Source organism: Hyla sarda, chromosome 3 (genome assembly GCF_029499605.1).
Source record: "Hyla sarda isolate aHylSar1 chromosome 3, aHylSar1.hap1, whole genome shotgun sequence".
Taxonomy (NCBI): domain Eukaryota; kingdom Metazoa; phylum Chordata; class Amphibia; order Anura; family Hylidae; genus Hyla; species Hyla sarda.
The window spans coordinates 375373114-375393101 of record NC_079191.1 but is presented as its reverse complement, the minus strand read 5'-3'; the positions used below and the strand labels follow the sequence as shown (position 1 = coordinate 375393101).

Below are 19988 nucleotides of genomic sequence, written 5' to 3'. Positions count from 1 at the left end.
GGTCTCTGCGATTTAAAGGGCCACTGCGCCGCTGATTGGCGCAGTGGTTCCAATTAGGGTTTTCACCTGTGCACTTCCCTATATTACCTCACTTCCCTTGCACTCCCTTGCCGGATCTTGTTGCCTTAGTGCCAGTGAAAGCGTTCCTTGTGTGTTCCTTGCCAGTGTTTCCAGACCTTCTGCCGTTGCCCCTGACTACGATCCTTGCTGCCTGCCCCGACCTTCTGCTACGTCCGACCTTGCTTCTGCCTACTCCCTTGTACCGCGCCTATCTTCAGCAGCCAGAGAGGTGAGCCGTTGCTAGTGGATACGACCTGGTCACTACCGCCGCAGCAAGACCATCCCGCTTTGCGGCGGGCTCTGGTGAAAACCAGTAGTGGCTTAGAACCGGTCCACTAGCACGGTCCACGCCAATCCCTCTCTGGCACAGAGGGTCCACTACCTGCCAGCCGGCATCGTGACAGTAGATCCGGCCATGGATCCCGCTGAAGTTCCTCTGCCAGTTGTCGCTGACCTCACCACGGTGGTCGCCCAGCAGTCACAACAGATAGCGCAACAAGGCCAACAGCTGTCTCAACTGACCGTTATGCTACAACAGTTGCTACCACAGCTTCAGCAGTCATCTCCTCCGCCAGCTCCTGCACCTCCTCCGCAGCGAGTGGCCGCTCCTGGGATACGCTTATCCTTGCCGGATAAATTTGATGGGGACTCTAAGTTTTGCCGTGGCTTTCTTTCCCAATGTTCCCTGCATCTGGAGATGATGTCGGACCTGTTTCCCACTGAAAGGTCTAAGGTGGCTTTCGTAGTCAGTCTTCTGTCCGGAAAAGCCCTGTCATGGGCCACACCGCTCTGGGACCGCAATGACCCCGTCACTGCCTCTGTACACTCCTTCTTCTCGGAAATCCGAAGTGTCTTTGAGGAACCTGCCCGAGCCTCTTCTGCTGAGACTGCCCTGTTGAACCTGGTCCAGGGTAATTCTTCCGTTGGCGAGTATGCCGTACAATTCCGTACACTTGCTTCAGAATTGTCCTGGAATAATGAGGCCCTCTGCGCGACCTTCAAAAAAGGCCTATCCAGCAACATTAAAGATGTTCTGGCCGCACGAGAAATTCCTGCTAATCTACATGAACTTATTCACCTAGCCACTCGCATTGACATGCGTTTTTCTGAAAGGCGTCAGGAACTCCGCCAAGATATGGACTCTGTTCGCACGAGGCGTTTCGTCTCCTCGGCTCCTCTCTCCTCTGGTCCCCTGCAATCTGTTCCTGTGCCTCCCGCCGTGGAGGCTATGCAGGTCGACCGGTCTCGCCTGACACCTCAAGAGAGGACACGACGCCGTATGGAGAACCTCTGCCTGTACTGTGCTAGTACCGAACACTTCCTGAGGGATTGTCCTATCCGTCCTCCCCGCCTGGAAAGACGTACGCTGACTCCGCACAAAGGTGAGACAGTCCTTGATGTCTACTCTGCTTCTCCACGTCTTACTGTGCCTGTGCGGATGTCTGCCTCTGCCTTCTCCTTCTCTACAGTGGCCTTCTTGGACTCTGGATCTGCAGGAAATTTTATTTTGGCCTCTCTCGTCAACAGGTCCAACATCCCAGTGACCAGTCTCGCCAGACCCCTCTACATCAATTGTGTAAATAATGAAAGATTGGACTGTACCATACGTTTCCGCACGGAGCCCCTTCTTATGAGCATCGGATCTCATCATGAGAGGATTGAACTTTTGGTCCTTCCCAATTGCACCTCGGAGATTCTCCTTGGACTTCCCTGGCTTCAACTTCATTCCCCAACCCTGGATTGGTCCACTGGGGAGATCAAGAGTTGGGGGTCCTCTTGTTCCAAGAACTGTCTAAAACCGGTTCCCAGTAACCCTTGCCGTAACTCTGTGGTTCCTCCAGTAACCGGTCTCCCTAAGGCCTATATGGACTTCGCGGATGTTTTCTGCAAAAAACAAGCTGAGACTCTACCTCCTCACAGGCCTTATGATTGCCCTATCGACCTCCTCCCGGGTACTACTCCACCCCGGGGCAGAATTTATCCTCTCTCTGCCCCAGAGACTCTTGCCATGTCCGAATACGTCCAGGAGAATCTAAAAAAGGGCTTTATCCGTAAATCCTCCTCTCCTGCCGGAGCCGGATTTTTCTTTGTGTCCAAAAAAGATGGCTCCCTACGTCCTTGCATTGACTACCGCGGTCTTAATAAAATCACGGTTAAGAACCGCTACCCCTTACCCCTCATCTCTGAACTCTTTGATCGCCTCCAAGGTGCCCACATCTTCACTAAATTGGACTTAAGAGGCGCCTATAACCTCATCCGCATCAGAGAGGGGGACGAGTGGAAAACGGCATTTAACACCAGAGATGGACACTTTGAGTATCTGGTCATGCCCTTTGGACTGTGCAATGCCCCTGCCGTCTTCCAAGACTTTGTCAATGAAATTTTTCGTGATCTGTTATACTCCTGTGTTGTGGTATATCTGGACGATATCCTAATTTTTTCTGCCAATCTAGAAGAACACCGCCAGCATGTCCGTATGGTTCTTCAGAGACTTCGTGACAACCAACTCTATGCCAAAATTGAGAAATGTCTGTTTGAATGCCAATCTCTTCCTTTTCTAGGATATTTGGTCTCTGGCCAGGGACTACAGATGGATCCAGACAAACTCTCTGCCGTCTTAAATTGGCCACGCCCCTCCGGACTCCGTGCTATCCAACGCTTTTTGGGGTTCGCCAATTATTACAGGCAATTTATTCCACATTTTTCTACCATTGTGGCTCCTATCGTGGCTTTAACCAAAAAAAATGCTGATCCCAAGTCCTGGCCTCCTCAAGCAGAAGACTCCTTTAAACGACTCAAGTCTGCCTTTTCTTCGGCTCCCGTGCTCTCCAGACCTGACCCTTCCAAACCCTTCCTATTGGAGGTTGATGCCTCCTCAGTAGGAGCTGGAGCTGTTCTTCTACAAAAAAATTCTTCCGGGCATGCTGTCACTTGTGGTTTTTTCTCTAGGACCTTCTCTCCAGCGGAGAGGAACTACTCCATCGGGGATCGAGAGCTTCTAGCCATTAAATTAGCACTTGAGGAATGGAGGCATCTGCTGGAGGGATCAAGATTTCCTGTTATTATCTACACCGACCACAAGAACCTCTCCTACCTCCAGTCGGCCCAACGGCTGAATCCTCGCCAGGCCCGGTGGTCTCTGTTCTTTGCCCGATTTAATTTTGAGATTCACTTTCGTCCTGCCGATAAGAACATTAGGGCCGATGCTCTCTCTCGTTCCTCGGATGCCTCAGAAGTTGATCTCCCTCCGCAACACATCATTCCACCTGACTGCCTGATCTCCACTTCTCCTGCCTCCATCAGGCAGACTCCTCCAGGAAAGACCTTTGTTTCTCCACGCCAACGCCTCGGAATCCTCAAATGGGGTCACTCCTCCCATCTCGCAGGTCATGCGGGCATCAAGAAATCTGTGCAACTCATCTCCCGCTTCTATTGGTGGCCGACTCTGGAGACGGATGTTGGGGACTTTGTGCGAGCCTGCACTATCTGTGCCCGGGATAAGACTCCTCGCCAGAAGCCCGCTGGTTTTCTTCATCCTCTGCCTGTCCCCGAACAGCCTTGGTCTCTGATTGGTATGGATTTTATTACTGATTTACCCCCTTCCCGTGGCAACACCGTTATTTGGGTGGTCGTTGATCGATTCTCCAAAATGGCACATTTCATCCCTCTTCCTGGTCTTCCTTCTGCGCCTCAGTTGGCTAAACAATTTTTTGTACACATTTTTCGTCTTCACGGGTTGCCTACGCAGATTGTCTCGGATAGAGGGGTCCAATTCGTGTCTAAATTCTGGAGAGCTCTCTGTAAACAACTCAAGATTAAATTAAATTTTTCCTCTGCATATCATCCCCAGTCCAATGGACAAGTAGAAAGAATTAACCAGATCCTGGGTGATTATTTGCGACATTTTGTTTCCTCCCGCCAGGATGACTGGGCAGATCTCCTTCCATGGGCCGAATTCTCGTATAACTTCAGGGTCTCTGAATCTTCCTCCAAATCCCCATTTTTCGTGGTGTACGGCCGTCACCCTCTTCCCCCCCTCCCTACCCCCTTGCCCTCTGGTCTGCCCGCTGTGGATGAAATTTCTCGTGACCTTTCCATTATATGGAGAGAGACCCAAAATTCTCTCTTACAGGCTTCTTCACGCATGAAGAGGTTCGCGGATAAGAAAAGAAGAGCTCCCCCCGTTTTTTCCCCTGGAGACAAGGTATGGCTCTCCGCTAAATATGTCCGCTTCCGTGTCCCTAGCTACAAGTTGGGACCACGCTATCTTGGTCCTTTCAAAATTTTGTGTCAAATTAATCCTGTCTCTTATAAACTTCTTCTTCCTCCTTCTCTTCGTATCCCTAATGCCTTTCACGTCTCTCTTCTCAAACCACTCATCCTCAACCGTTTTTCTCCCAAATCTGTTCCTCCCACTCCTGTTTCCGGCTCCTCGGACGTCTTCTCGGTCAAGGAAATTTTGGCTGCCAAAAAGGTCAGAGGGAAAAATTTTTTTTTAGTAGACTGGGAGGGTTGTGGTCCTGAAGAGAGATCCTGGGAACCTGAGGACAACATCCTTGACAAAAGTCTGCTCCTCAGGTTCTCAGGCTCCAAGAAGAGGGGGAGACCCAAGGGGGGGGGTACTGTTACGCCGAGCGCTCCGGGTCCCCGCTCCTCCCCGGAGCGCTCGCTTCACTCCCTCCGCTGCAGCGCTCCGGTCACGTCCTCTGACCCGGGGCGCTGCGATCCTGCTGCCAGCCGGGATGCGATTCGCGATGCGGGTAGCGCCCGCCCGCGATGCGCACCCCGGCTCCCCTACCTGACTCGCTCCCCGTCTGTTCTGTCCCGGCGCGCGCGGCCCCGCTCCCTAGGGCGCGCGCGCGCCGGGTCTCTGCGATTTAAAGGGCCACTGCGCCGCTGATTGGCGCAGTGGTTCCAATTAGGGTTTTCACCTGTGCACTTCCCTATATTACCTCACTTCCCTTGCACTCCCTTGCCGGATCTTGTTGCCTTAGTGCCAGTGAAAGCGTTCCTTGTGTGTTCCTTGCCAGTGTTTCCAGACCTTCTGCCGTTGCCCCTGACTACGATCCTTGCTGCCTGCCCCGACCTTCTGCTACGTCCGACCTTGCTTCTGCCTACTCCCTTGTACCGCGCCTATCTTCAGCAGCCAGAGAGGTGAGCCGTTGCTAGTGGATACGACCTGGTCACTACCGCCGCAGCAAGACCATCCCGCTTTGCGGCGGGCTCTGGTGAAAACCAGTAGTGGCTTAGAACCGGTCCACTAGCACGGTCCACGCCAATCCCTCTCTGGCACAGAGGGTCCACTACCTGCCAGCCGGCATCGTGACAGTATGTTTGAAATTGCCCTATTTTGACCACCTATAACTTTCTCATTTTTCCGTATATAGGGCGATATGAGGGCTCATTTTTTGCCCCATGATCTGTAGTTTTTATCAGTACCACTTTTGCTTAGGTTTTACTTTTTATTCATTTTTATTAATTTTTTTAAAAATAAAATGTGACAAAAAAGCAGCAATTTTGGACTTTTTAAAAATGTTTTAAGTTTACGCCGTTCACCGTACGGGATAATTAACAATATATTTTAATAGTTCAGACTTTTACGCATGCGGCAATACCAAATATGTGTATTAATTATTTTTTTATGCTTTTTGGGGGGTAAAATGGGGAAAACGGACATTTTACTTTTTATTAGGGGAGGGGATTTTTCACATTTTTTAACTTTTTTATTTTACATTTTTTAACTTTTTTTTTTTTTTTACACTTTTTATGTCCCCATAGGGACTATTCATTGCAATCAGTTGATTGCTAATACTGTGCAGTGCTATGTATAGGACATAGCACTGCTCAGTATTATTGGTGATCTTCTGCTCTGGTCTGCTCAATCTCAGACCAGAGCAGAAGACCCCGGGAGACGGCCGGAGCAAGGTGAGGGGACCTCCGGTCGCCATGCTGGATGATCGGATCTCCGCAGCAGAACTGCGGGCAATCCGATCGTCCATTGAAACTACCGCAATGCCGCAGATGCCGTGATCTGTATTGATCACGGCATCGGAGGGGTTAATAGCGGACATCCGCGCAATCGCGGATGTCCGCCATTACCGGAGGGTCCCTGGCTGCTGATATCAGCCGGGACCTGCCGGGCATGACGCGAGCACTGGATCATGTCGGCGCGTACATGTATGTCATGGTGCGCTAAGTGCCAAGTTACCATGACGTACATTTACGTCCATTGTCGTTAAGGGGTTAAAGAACGTGAACCCTTAAAGGGGTACTCCGGTGGAAAACTTTTTTTTTTTAAATCAACTGGAGCCAGAAAATTGAACAGATTTGTAAATTACTTCTATTAAAAAATCTTAATCCTTCCAGTACTTATTAGCTGCTGAATACTACAGAGGAAATTATTTTCTTTTTGGAACACAGAGCTCTCTGCTGACATCATGACCACAGTGCTCTCTGCTGACATCTCTGTCCATTTTAGGAATTAGGAATTTTAGGAAAATATGTTTGCTATGGGGATTTTCTCCTACTCTGGACAGTTCCTAAAATGGACAGAGATGTCAGCAGAGAGCACTGCGGTCATGATGTCAGCAGAGAGCTCTGTGTTCCAAAAAGATAAGAATTTCCTCTGTAGTATTCAGCAGCTAATAAGTACTGGACAGATTAAGATTTTATAATAGAAGTAATTTACAAATCTGTTTAACTTTCTGGCACCAGTTGATAAAAAAAAAAAAGTTTTCCACCGGAGTACCCCTTTAATGTGTCCATAATGTGTAAGAAACACATTGGGATCCAAGATCTTCAAGCTAGTTGTTTTTATATTAACAAATCTTATGTCTTCATGTCTGATTTCGCCTTTACATATGCGCGTGGGGGGGGGGGGGGGGTATGTGAGGTGTGTATTAGGAAAGGGAATTGTACAGTTTGGGTAGGTGAAAAAGTCTTTAGGAAAGGTAAAGGTTAGAAGTTTGTATTAGGGAAGAGAATGGTGAGGAAAGTTGAGGGGGGTATAATGGATGGGGGGGCTCCCTCTTGGTGCCTTCACCTTGACATGGTGAGGGAGCTTGCGTGGATCCTATGGGCTAAACTGCCTGGAGCTAATACCAATGCCAGACAGGTCAAAGGGGAGAGGCCAGACTAAGTAAGGCACTCATAAGAAAGGCCTTACAACCCAGTTCTTTCCCTTTCTATTGGAATGGACATACACCAGAATAGACATTTCAATGCAGTACTGGAGAATGAGCCACTCATGTAAGGAAGGGCGTTGTGCTGTATACATGTGGTCCCATAGTATACATGTGGTCCCAATTGCTGCAGAAGCTGTTTTGCAGGAAGCAAGCTGTAGAACGATTCTGAAGATTGAAATACTGCAATGTGAGAAGCAGGACGTCAAGATGATATGAGATATGCAGGATCGGTCATCAGTGATATGACATGGAATAGATTGGGACACTTTGAATCTGAAGGACATTTGGTTTAGAACTCTGGAAGTGTAGGTCACAAAAGACATGACATATCCTTTATCAAGAACCTTAAAGGAACATTCGTAGGATACAATTGAGTGAGTGACGGTCTTACTCCTATACCTGTACCTTACCTTGTCAATCAATTACAAACAATACCCCAAGATGGGTCAGGGTAAATATTATCAACTCACCTTTGACCAAGGGACAAGCCCTGGGTCACTAATACCCTTATGTGTTCCCACCCCCTAAAACTTAGCTTTATTAAGCATCCATAAAATGTTTAATGAGAAGTAACAATAACATAGTTCATAAGGTTGAAAAAAGACCAAAGTCCATCAAGTTCATCCTATAACCCTAATGAGTCCCTACTGAGTTAATCCAGAGGAAGGCAAAAAACCCTCATACTAGAGGTAAAAATTCCTTCCCGACTCCAAATATGGCATCAGAATAAATCCCTGGATCAACGTTCTGTCCCTATATATCTAGTATTCATAACCAGCTATGTTATTACTCTCCAAAAATGCATCGAGACCCCTTTTGAATTATTTTACAGAGTTCACCATGACCACCTCCTCAGGCAGAGAATTCCACAGTCTCACTGCTCTTACAGTAAAGAACCCCCGTCTGTGCTGGTGTAGAAACCTTCTTTTCTCAAGACATAGAGGATGCCCCCTTGTTATAGATACAGTCCTGGGTATAAATAGATCATGGGAGAGATCTCTGTACTGTCCCCTGATATATTTATACATAGTTATTAGGTTTCCCCTAAGCCTTCTTTTTTCTAAACTAAATAACCCTAATTCTGATAATCTTTCTGGATACTGTAGTCCTCCCATTCCCCGTATTACTCTGGTTGCCCGTCTTTGAACCCTTTCCAGCTCCCCTATATCTTTCTTGTACACTGGTGCCCAGTACTGTACACAGTATTCTATATGTGGTCTGACTAGTGATTTATACAGCGGTAGAATTATTTCCTTGTCATGGGCATCTATGCCCCTATTGATGCACCCCATGATTTTATTTGCCTTGGCAGCAGCTGCCTGACACTGGTCACTACAGCTAAGTTTACTATTAACTACGACTCCTAAATCCTTTCCCATGTCATTCTTGTTCTCCCACTTGTTAAAACCACAACCTCCTGGTGTTACTGGTGTATTATGTATTAAATAGGTCACTGATAGCAATTCGCTTTACAAGTAAGTAGCAATGAACAACCAGTGGTCTGCAGCACCACTGATTTGTATTACACACTGTAGGAGATCGCTACTAAAACTCTGATAATGCCCCTTGAGTATATGCACTAGCCACATATGTCAGAAAGGAGCAAATCGATGAGTTCTATTAACATTTTTCTTCCTCCTACATAATAAATGACGTAAATGGAAAAAAAATGGCAGACTGTTTTTGGGATCACATCTCATCTGAAAAAAATGGAATAAAAGATGATCAAAAATGATAGCAATCAAAACTATAGATCATGGTGAAAAAAAATTAGGCCTCATACAGGGGTATACGGAAAAGTAAAAAAGTTATAGGGGTAAGAAGAGGGCAATTTTAAGCATACTACCGTATTTTTCACCCTATAGGACGCACCGGCATATAAGACGCACCCAATTTTAAAGGTGCAAAATCTAAAAAAAAAAAGATTCTGAACCCAACAGTGATCTGCAACCTGCGGACCTCCAGATGTTGCAAAACTACAACTCCCAGCATGCCCGGACAGCAATTGGCTGTCCGGGCATGCTGGGAGTTGTAGTTTTGCAACATCGGGAGGTCCGCAGGTTGAAGACCACTGGTATTGGAGGTTATACTCACGTGTCCCCGCCGCTTCGGACCCGTCACCGCTCGTCACCGCTGCCCTGGATGTCGTTCCATTGCTGCGGCCGCGTCGCCGTGGTGTCCCCGACGCTCCGGACGTCTTCTTCCCAGGGATCCACGCTCTCCATCACCGTCATCACGTCGCTACGCACGCCGCTCCTATTGGATGACGGGACGGCGTGCGCGACGAAGTGATGACGTTGAAGGAGAGCGCCGGCCAGGCAGGGGATCCCGGCACGGAGCAGACATCGAGGAGGCATGTAAGGTCCCTCCTGGTGTTCTGTAAGCTGTTCGGGACGCCGCGATTTCACCGTGGCGGTCCCAAACAGCCCGACTGAGCAGCCGGGTTAGTGTCACTTTCCCTTCAGACGTGGCGGTCAGCTTTGATCGCCACGTCTGAAGGGTTAATACAGGGCATCACCGCGATCGGTGATGTCCTGTATTAGCCGCGGGTCCCAGCCGTTGATGGCCGCAGGGACCGCCGTGATAGGTGTGTATTCGCCGTATGAGACGCACCAACTTTTTCCCCCCATTTTTGGGGAAGAAAAAGTGCATCTTATACGGCGAAAAATACGGAAATTAAACAAAATAAAAACGACGGGGGGAGATTTATCAAAATCTGTGCAGAGAACAGGTGACCAGTTACCCATAACAACTGATAACAACTTTAAATGAAAAAAATATTCAATAGTACTTGTACATTTTCATTAGACTAAAAAGTTCAGAGCATTTAAAATAAAAGCTCAAAGTCTCTTATGAATGTCTAATGTCCTGAATCCTAAAACTGAAGATTGATCTCAAGAATCGCAACGCGGAGAACAATGTTCATTTACATATACAGTATCGGCGTGCAGTATATGAACAACATGTGCGTATCAAGATTAGCCATTCTAATGCATCCATATGTCTGCCATAGGAACATGCGTACGGTGCGACATAGAGGTCACCAATCTGGGACCAAATTGCAACATATTGTAGATAACAATTTGAAAGCACATTATGCTGCAATACCGGAGAACATAGGCAAGAGATATAAATAGGCTTCTTTTTCGGTCATGTGCTGTAGACTATGCAGATGAGGTAAAACAACAGCATGGAATAATAAAAGTGTGGAAATGTTCCTCATTGCAGTTCCAGTGCTGAGGTAGGTAAATGTTCTAGAAAAAGCAATCTTACATGCTGCTGAGTTTCCCTGCAGTAACTGGGGAATAGCTCAGCAGCCATGAGTTCTATCACTTGACAAATGATGATTCATGCGCTTGCTTGACCTTGAGTTTCAGGGCAGCTAAACCTCCCAGAATATTACAGTAAATAATAACCGGACGTCACAAGACTGGGAAACAATCGATAAACCTTTCTGACCCATGTAAATTAAAGGGGAATTTACTTCCAAATTTTATTAAACGATCTCATATAATTGAGATATTTAAAGTGTACCTGTGGTGTGCAAAAACTTTTTATATATTCACACTTCTGTGAAATGACACTGTCCACTCAGGAAGCAACACTGATTGACAATCAATTTCACATGCTGTTGTGCAAATGGAACAGACAACAGGCGGAAATCATAGGCAATTAGCAAGACACACCCAATAAAGGAGTAGTTCTGCAGGTGGTGACCACAGACCACTTCTCAGTTCCTATGCTTCCTGGCTGATGTTTTGGTCACTTTTGAATGCTGGTGGTGCTTTCACTCTAGTGGTGGCATGAGACGGAGACTACAACCCACACAAGTGGCTCAGGTAGTGCAGCTCATCCAGGATGGCACATCAATGCGAGCTGTAACAAGAAGATTTGCTGTGTCTGTCAGCGTAGTGTCCAGAGCATGGAGGCGCTACCAGGAGACGTGGAGGAGGCCATAGGAGGGCAAAAACCCAGCAGCAGGACCGCTATCTCCACCTTTGTGCAGGAGCCCTGCAAAATGACCTCCAGCAGGCCACAAATGTGCATGTGTCCACTCAAACGGTCAGAAACAGACTCCATGAGGGTGGTATGAGGGCACGACGTCCACAGGTGGGGGTTGTGCTTACAACCTAACACTGTGCAGGACATTTGACATTTGCCAGAGAACACCAAGATTGGCAAATTCGCTACTGGTGCCCTGTGCAGGTTCACACTGAGCACATGTAACAGACGTGACTTAATCTGGAGACGCTGTGGAGAACGTTCTGCTGCCTGCAACATCCTCCAGCATGACCAGTTTGGTGGTGGGTCAGTAATGGTGTCGGGTGGCATTTCTTTGGGGGGCTACACAGCCCTCCATGTGCTTGCCAGAGGTAGCCTGACTGCCATTAGGTACCGAGATGAGATCCTCAGACCCCTTGTGAGACCATATGCGATTGGCCCTGGGTTCCTCCTAATGCAAAACAATGCTAGACCTCATGTGGCTGGAGTGTGTCAGCAGTCCTGCAAGAGGAAGGCATTGATGCTATGGACTGGCCCGCCCGTTCCCCAGACCTTAATCCGATTGAGTACATCTGGGACATCATGTCTCGCTCCACCCACCAACGCCACGTTGCACCACAGACTGTCCAGGAGTTGGCGGATGCTTTAGTCCAGGTCTGGGAGGACAACCCTCAGGAGGCCACCTCATCAGGAGCATGCCCAGGCATTGTAGGGAGGTCATATGGGCACTTGGAGGCCACACACACTACTGAGACTCATTTTGGCTTGTTCTAAGGACATTACATCAAAGTTGGATCAGCCTGTAATGTGGTTTTCCACTTTGATTTTGAGTCCATATCCAGACCTCCATGGGTTGATAAATTTGATTTCCATTGATAATTTTTGTGGGATTTTGTTGTCAGCACATTCAACTATGTAAAGACGAAAGTAGTATTCATTCAGATCTAGGATGCGTTATCTTAGTGTTCTCTGTTTGAGCAGTGTACATTGATTAATTTTTTTAATTTTCTACATTATATAAATCATCTTTGCTAATGACAGCTACACTTTAAAAGGATAATCACACGAAAAATATTATTAAAGGGGTTATCCCAGGATTATACCATCACCGTTGTGTACCTGCATATCACAGAAAATAATAATGCTGCCATAGGTTACTCACTAGGTCATGAAGATGCTTTACATGTCTTTTCTACATGTCTAGCTTCTGTATTTGGCTCACAAATCCCTCTGCTCTGCACTCATTCTGACATCCAGGGACATATTCATGGTAAGCACTGACCCCTCCTTTACTCACCATGCATTCACTTCCTCCCTAAATCTGCAGTGCTGTGCTGGGTCTCTCCATCCAATCACTGCAAGCTGCTCTGTAAGGCTGCCTTTACATCATGTTTAGGCACTACGGCTGCTGGGTCTGGCTGGGAAATTTCAAAACCAGGCTCTCCCGTATCCCAACCGGACCAGCACCGAAACCCATTCACTTTAATGAGCCGACCGGACAAACAGGGCTCTGTGAAGTGAGGAGAAGCAGGGCTCTGTGCAGTGAGGACAAGCAGGGCTCTATACACTGAGGACAAGCAGGACTCTATGCAGTGAGGACAAGCAGGGCTCTGTACACTGAGGACAAGCAGGGCTCTGTGCAGTAAGGACAAGAAGGGCTCTGTACACCGAGGACAAGCAGGGCTCTGTATACCGAGGACAAGCAGGGCTCTATGTACTGAAGACAAGCAGGGATCTGTGCACTGAGGACAAGCAGGGCTCTGTACACTGAGGACAAGCAGGGCTCTGTGCACTGAGGACAAGCAGGGCTCTGTACACTGAGGACAATCAGGGCTCTGTGTACTGAAGACAAGCAAAGATCTGTGCACTGAGGACAAGCAGGGCTCTGTGCACTGAGGACAAGTAGGGCTCTGGGGCTCTGTACACTGAGGACAAGCAGGGCTCTGTACACTGAGGGCAAGCAGGGCTCTATACACTCAGGACAAGCAGGGCTCTGTGCACTGAGAACAAGCAGGGCTCTGTACACTGAGGACAAGCAGGGCTCTGTGCACTGAGGACAAGTAGGGGTCTGGGGCTCTGTACACTGAGGACAAGCAGGGCTCTATACACTCAGGACAAGCAGGGCTCTGCGCAGTAAGGACAAGAAGGGCTCTGTACACCGAGGACAAGCAGGGCTCTGTACACTGAGGACACTGAGGACACTGAGGACAAGCAGGGCTCTATACACTCAGGACAAGCAGGGCTCTGCGCAGTAAGGACAAGAAGGGCTCTGTACACCGAGGACAAGCAGGGCTCTGTACACTGAGGACAAGCAGGGCTCTGTACACTGAGGACAAGCAGGGCTCTGTACAATGAGGACAAGCAGGGCTTTGTGCACTGAGGACAAGCAGGTCTCTGTACAATGAGGGAGGACAAGCAGGGCTCTGTACACTGAGGACAAGCAGGGCTCTGTGTACTGAAGACAAGCAAAGATCTGTGCACTGAGGACAAGCAGGGCTCTGTGCAGTGAGGACAAGCAGGGCTCTGTGTACTGGGGACAAGTAGGGCTCTGGGGCTCTGTGCACTGAGGACAAGCAGGGCTCTGTACACTGAGGACAAGCAGGACTCTGTGCACTGAGGACAAGCAGGGCTCTGTGCAGTGAGGACAAGTAGGGCTCTGGGACTCTGTGCACTGAGGACAAGCAGGGCTCTGTACACTGAGGACAAGCAGAGCTCTGTACACTGAGGACAAGCAGGGCTCTGTACACTGAGGACAAGCAGGGCTCTGTACACTGAGGACAAGCAGGGCTCTGTACACTCAGGACAAGCAGGGCTCTGTGCACTGAGAACAAGCAGGGCTCTGTACACTGAGGACAAGCAGGGCTCTGTGCACTCAGGACAAGTAGGGGTCTGGGGCTCTGTACCTTAAGGACAAGCAGGGCTCTGTACAATGAGGACAAGCAGGGCTTTGTGCACTGAGGACAAGCAAGGCTCTTTGCACTGAGGACAAGCAGGGCTCTGTACACAGAGGACAAGCAAGGCTCTTTGCACTGAGGACAAGCAGGGATCTGTACAATGAGGACAAGCAGGGCTCTGTACACAGAGGACAAGCAGGGCTCTGTACACTGAGGACAAGCAGGACTGTGTACACTGAGGACAAGCAGGGCTCTGTGCACTGAGGACAAGCAGGGCTCTTTGCACTGAGGACAAGCAAGGCTCTGTACACTGAGGACAACAGGGCTCTGTGCACTGAGGACAAGCAGGGCTCTTTGCACTGAGGACAAGCAGGGTTCTGTACACTGAGGACAAGCAGGGATCTGTACACTGAGGACAATAGGGCTCTGTACACTGAGGACAATAGGGATCTGTACACTGAGGACAAGCAGGGATCTGTACACATGAGAACATGAAAGGGCTCTGTACACTGAGGACAAGCAGGACTCTGAACACTGAGGACAAGCAGGGATCTGTACACATGAGAACAATAATAATAATTTATTTATATAGCGCCTACTGATTCCGCAGTGCTTAACAAGAAGGGCTCTGTACACTGAGGACAAGCAGGGCTCTGTACACTGAGGACAAGCAGGGATCTGTACACATGAGAACAAGCAGGGCTCTGTACACTGAGGACAAGCAGGGTTCTGTACACTGAGGACAAGCAGGGCTCTGTATACTGAGGACAAGCAGGGCTCTGTACACTGAGGACAAGAATGGCTTTGTACACTGAGGACAAGCAGGGCTCTGTACACTGAGGACATGTAGGGCTTTGTACACTGAGGACAAGCAGGGCTCTGTACACTGAGGACAAGCAGGGCTCTGTACACTGAGGACAAGCAGGGCTCTATGCACTGAGGACAAGTAGGACTCTGTACACTGAGGACAAGCAGGGCTCTGTACACTGAGGACAAGCAATGGCTCTGTACACTGAGGACAAGCAGGGCTCTGTACACTGAGGACAAGCAGGGATCTGTACACTGAGGACAAGCAGGGCTCTGTACACTGAGGACAAGCAGGGCTCTATGCACTGAGGACAAGTAGGGCACTGTGCAGTGCAGACAAGCAGGGCTCTGTACACTGAGAACAAACAGGGCTCTGCACACTGAGGACAAGCAGGGCTCTGTACACTGAGGAAAAGCAGGGATCTGTACACATGAGAACAAGCAGGGCTCTGTACACTGAGGACAAGCAGGGTTCTGTACACTGAGGACAAGCAGGGCTCTGTATACTGAGGACAAGCAGGGCTCTGTACACTGAGGACAAGAATGGCTTTGTACACTGAGGACAAGCAGGGCTCTGTACACTGAGGACATGTAGGGCTTTGTACACTGAGGACAAGCAGGGCTCTGTACACTGAGGACAAGCAGGGCTCTGTACACTGAGGACAAGCAGGGCTCTATGCACTGAGGACAAGTAGGACTCTGTACACTGAGGACAAGCAGGGCTCTGTACACTGAGGACAAGAAAGGGCTCTGTACACTGAGGACAAGCAGGGCTCTGTACACTGAGGACAAGCAGGGATCTGTACACTGAGGACAAGCAGGGCTCTGTACACTGAGGACAAGCAGGGCCCTATGCACTGAGGACAAGTAGGGCACTGTGCAGTGCAGACAAGCAGGGCTCTGTGCACTTGTCCTGCCCTTAATTGCTGTATTTGGCTCCTCACAGAGACACACAGGCAATTTGCCACAGGGACATAGTTTTTTCACCCAAAACATGCATATTTTTAACCAATGTATATTGCAAATATACATATAATTGTATTATCTACATTATGGAAAAACTACAGGTACACTTTAAGCTATAATTTCTATAAAAAGGAGATGAGGTATATTAGAAAGGATAATGTTTGCCGAAATGTACAACATACGAAATGTTTTTAATTCTGACAGTGCCCATTTAATCAAAGTTTATTAAACAAGCTTACATGACATCATGTAATGTTTTCATAGTTGTACAATACAAGAAGACATACAAGAAGACATATGTAGAAGAACATGGAAAAATGCATTTAATTCTCATTTATAAATACCGTGCACCAAACATGCACCAACGTTTACCTACTTTTCCAATCGATCTGTCATTTTCAGTTTTTCCCCGAAGTGAGAGCATAGTTATACATTTTTTCACAAATGCAGTCATTTACACCCTGTTCCAAATTATTATGCAAATTATATTTTTCTCATTTATCTAAATAATTGATGTAAATAACAGTCAGCATAATTCTCATGTTATCAACTATTAAGAGCACAATTAAAATTTTATTGAACAAACCTCCTAATGATTATAGTATTATGTGTGTGAGTATTCTGCGTGTGCGCGCGGCGACTCGCACATCGCAGCGTGTCTGCTCATAGCAGCGATTGCCACTATGAGCAGACACAGAAATAGGCAACACTGTAGGGTCCATCGTCAGTGGATCCGCAGTGTATTTTACGCTGCGGATGAGTCCCTGTGAACGAGCCCTTAGCCAGAAATGCAGCCCAAAAACTGTATGGCAACATAGACTTAGTCTTATATCTTAATCTATACCTAATGCTGGATTTACGACTCTCCCTGTCTGTTTTTCTAAATACAGAAAAAGGTAAGACACAAGTAAGGCTAGGTTCACACCGCCGTTCTCTCTTGTCCCGCTATTCTCCCGTCATTGCTGCTAAACGGACCACACTAACAAACGGATGCAAACTGATGCAAAAGGATGCCATTAAGTGGCATTCTGTTGGATCAGTTTTTAATCCATTTATTTTCCGTTTTTATTATTGTCTGGCTACTTCCTGATTCCTCACACCTCTTCTGAGCATGCTCAGAAGTAATAACGGATCCAAAACAGATTTGAAAAAACAAGTGCAGACGGAGACATTAAAGGCTAATCTGTTTTGAATCCGTTACCCATAGACTTCAATGATAAATTTAGAATATCTGTTCTATTCCATTATTTTTGACTGGAGAAAAAAATACTGCATGCAAATGGGTGCAAAAGGGTGATAAAGGATTGTAAAAAAAAAAAAAAAAAAAAACATTGACATCAATAGGATTCTTATACAGCCGTTTGTAACCCATTTGAAAAATTCTCAAACGGGTTGTAAATGGGCTCATTTTAACAGGGGACAACATCAATGTGAACAAGTCCTAAAAAAAGATACAAAAAATAAAAATGTGTTATTCCAGTTATTTTTCTAACTGGAACGTATTTGCCCCCATAATGTAACTAATTAGGATTTACAAAGACTAATAAAAAAAACGATGTACATATATATTTATATAGATGGGATTGAGGGTCTTCTGATCAGGCTCTCTGAAAACTCAAGGACAACGCAGATCGTCTACATCAAGGAAACCATTTCTATTTGTAGTTTGTAGCTCTGGTAATTGGCAACTGAACTGAGACAGTCATTTTCCTATTGAGCACTGTATGAATAGGATATCAAGGGGATCTAGTTGTTTAGAGAGGTCACTGCAGGATTGATAGCAGAACACAAATGACAAGTGAAAGGCATTCAGAAAGTAATAACTTCAACTGCAAAAGATCTAGGTAAAATATAATCAAAAAAAAAAGCAAAATTTTAAGTTATATTCATTCACACCTGGCTGTTCTGTTACAGAAATTTAAAGGGGTACTCCGCCCCTGGCATCTTATCCCCTATCCAAAGGGCAGCGGTGACGAGCGATGATGGGTCCGGAGCGGCGGGGACAGGTGAGTATTACCTCCTATACCAGTGGTCTTCCACCTGCGGACCTCCAGATGTTGCAAAACTACAACTCCCAGCATGTCCTGGCATGCTGGGAGTTGTAGTTTTGTAACATCTGGAGGTACACAGGTTGAAGATCACTGTCCTATACTTTACATTGTATTTGGTTCAGAATCTTTTTTTTCTAGATTTTCCTCCTTTTAAATTGGGTGCATCTTATATGCCGGAGCGTCTTATATGGTGAAAAATACGGTATCTCCATTCTTAGTACTAGAGTGTATGTTGTCTGTTGGGGAGAAATCACGGGATAGGGTGGGAAAGGTATCAGGGTAAAATGTATTGCTTACATTTTTCTGCACTGCTATGATGTCATTATGTTGTTTATAAGATTCTAAATGGTGTTAGGTCATGCTTTTTAGTCCTGAAGAAAATTAGTTTAAGCTCACAAACTTATCTTAGGGTGCATTCACACCTCGTTTTTTACATACGGGTGCCGGATCTGGCGGGGGGAGGGGCAAACCTGGTGCTCCTGTACCCCAGCCGGATCAGCTTGTGACTCCATTCACTTTAATGAGCCGACCGGAGTCAAACAGTGACTCCAATCGGCTCAGTTTTGACCCGTATGCGGTTTTGTAACCGGACCTAAAGCCGTAGTATACTCCACACTGCTAGAGCCCCCCATCCTCCACACTGCTACAGCCCCCCATCCTCCCACAGCCCCCCTTCCTCCACACTCCACTTTATTAGGTACACCTGTCCAATTGCTTGTTAACATAGCTAATCAGCCAATCACATGAGCAAGACAACTCCTGTCAGCTAAGAACAGGAAACTAAGGCTACAATTCACACATGCACCAAAATTCGACGATGGAAGACTGAAAGGACATTGCCTGGTCTGATTAGCTGTGTCTTCATTCCAGATGTGACATTTCGATGGCAGGGTCAGAATTTGGAATAAACAACATGAAAGCATGGATCCATCCTGCCTTGTATCAATGGTTCAGGCTGGTGGTGATGGTGTAATGGTGTGGGGGACATTGGGGGAAATTTATCAAAACCTGTGGAGATGCAAAGTTGCCCATAGCAACCAATCAGCTTGCTTCTTAGATTCTTAAGAAGGCCTCTGAAAAAGGAAAGAAGCGATCTCTCCACAGGTTTTGATAAATCTCCCCCATTGTCTTGGCACACTTTGGGCCCCATAGTACCAGTTGAGCATAGTATAAATGTGACAGCCTACCTGAGTATTGTTGCTGACCATGTCCATCCCTTTATGACCACAGTGGACCCATTTTCTGATGGCTACTTCCTGCAGAATAATGCACAATGTCACAAAGCTCACATCATCTGTTTTCTTGAATATGACAATAAATTTAATGTACTCCAAAAATCTCCACAGTCACCAGATTTTAATCCAATAGAGCTCAATTAGGATGTGGTAGAACGTAAGATTCGTGGGTCTATATGGTTGCATGTCAGAAATGAACTTGGGTATAAGCGTTCTTTAGTGTTTTAGTACACAGGTAGATAACCAGCACATAATCAGTGTTGATCAATGATCTAAAAGTTACTTGGTGCTTATGTTCTTTCATTTACACATGTCAACTATTAGGAGAGGGTTGAATAATCATTCTTTCGATTGTTCATTCAAACCCCTACACTCACAGGCAACCATTGTTTGTCAGAAGCACATTCTATGTTCACATGGGAAATGTGCTGCTGAAAAACTATTATTATTATTTTTTTCATAAAACATGCTGTCAGTCAATAAAAATGGCATTTGCTGGTGTCATTAGACCAAGCAATTATCAGGAACAAACATCTGTAGAAATGTTCATCCATGTGATCATGTGTGCTATTATACTGTAAGAACCTGAAGGGTTAAACATCCCTGAAAGTGTTTGTTTATCTGGGTGCTGTGGCTACACCTAGCTTTGGGCTGGTCAACTGACCTTGAAAGTTCACCTGTGTGTTGCCTACATAAACCTGTAGTCTGCTTTCAGGCCTTTTCTGTGAAAGAGCTCACTCAAGTAACTAGCGTTTATTATCTGTATTCCTGATCTTCAAGTATTTGTGA

General features: G+C 46.8%; 1 long non-coding RNA gene across 2 annotated transcripts in view; it reads left to right on the top strand.

Moving 5' to 3' along the window:
- The window catches only part of LOC130362813 (uncharacterized), a 78717-nt gene that overhangs the window by 1171 nt on the left and 57558 nt on the right, over positions 1–19988 (top strand). For both annotated transcript variants that reach the window (XR_008891581.1, XR_008891580.1), the window contains exon 2: positions 17828–17919. This is a non-coding gene — a long non-coding RNA (uncharacterized LOC130362813). The remainder of the gene's footprint in view (positions 1–17827; positions 17920–19988) is intronic.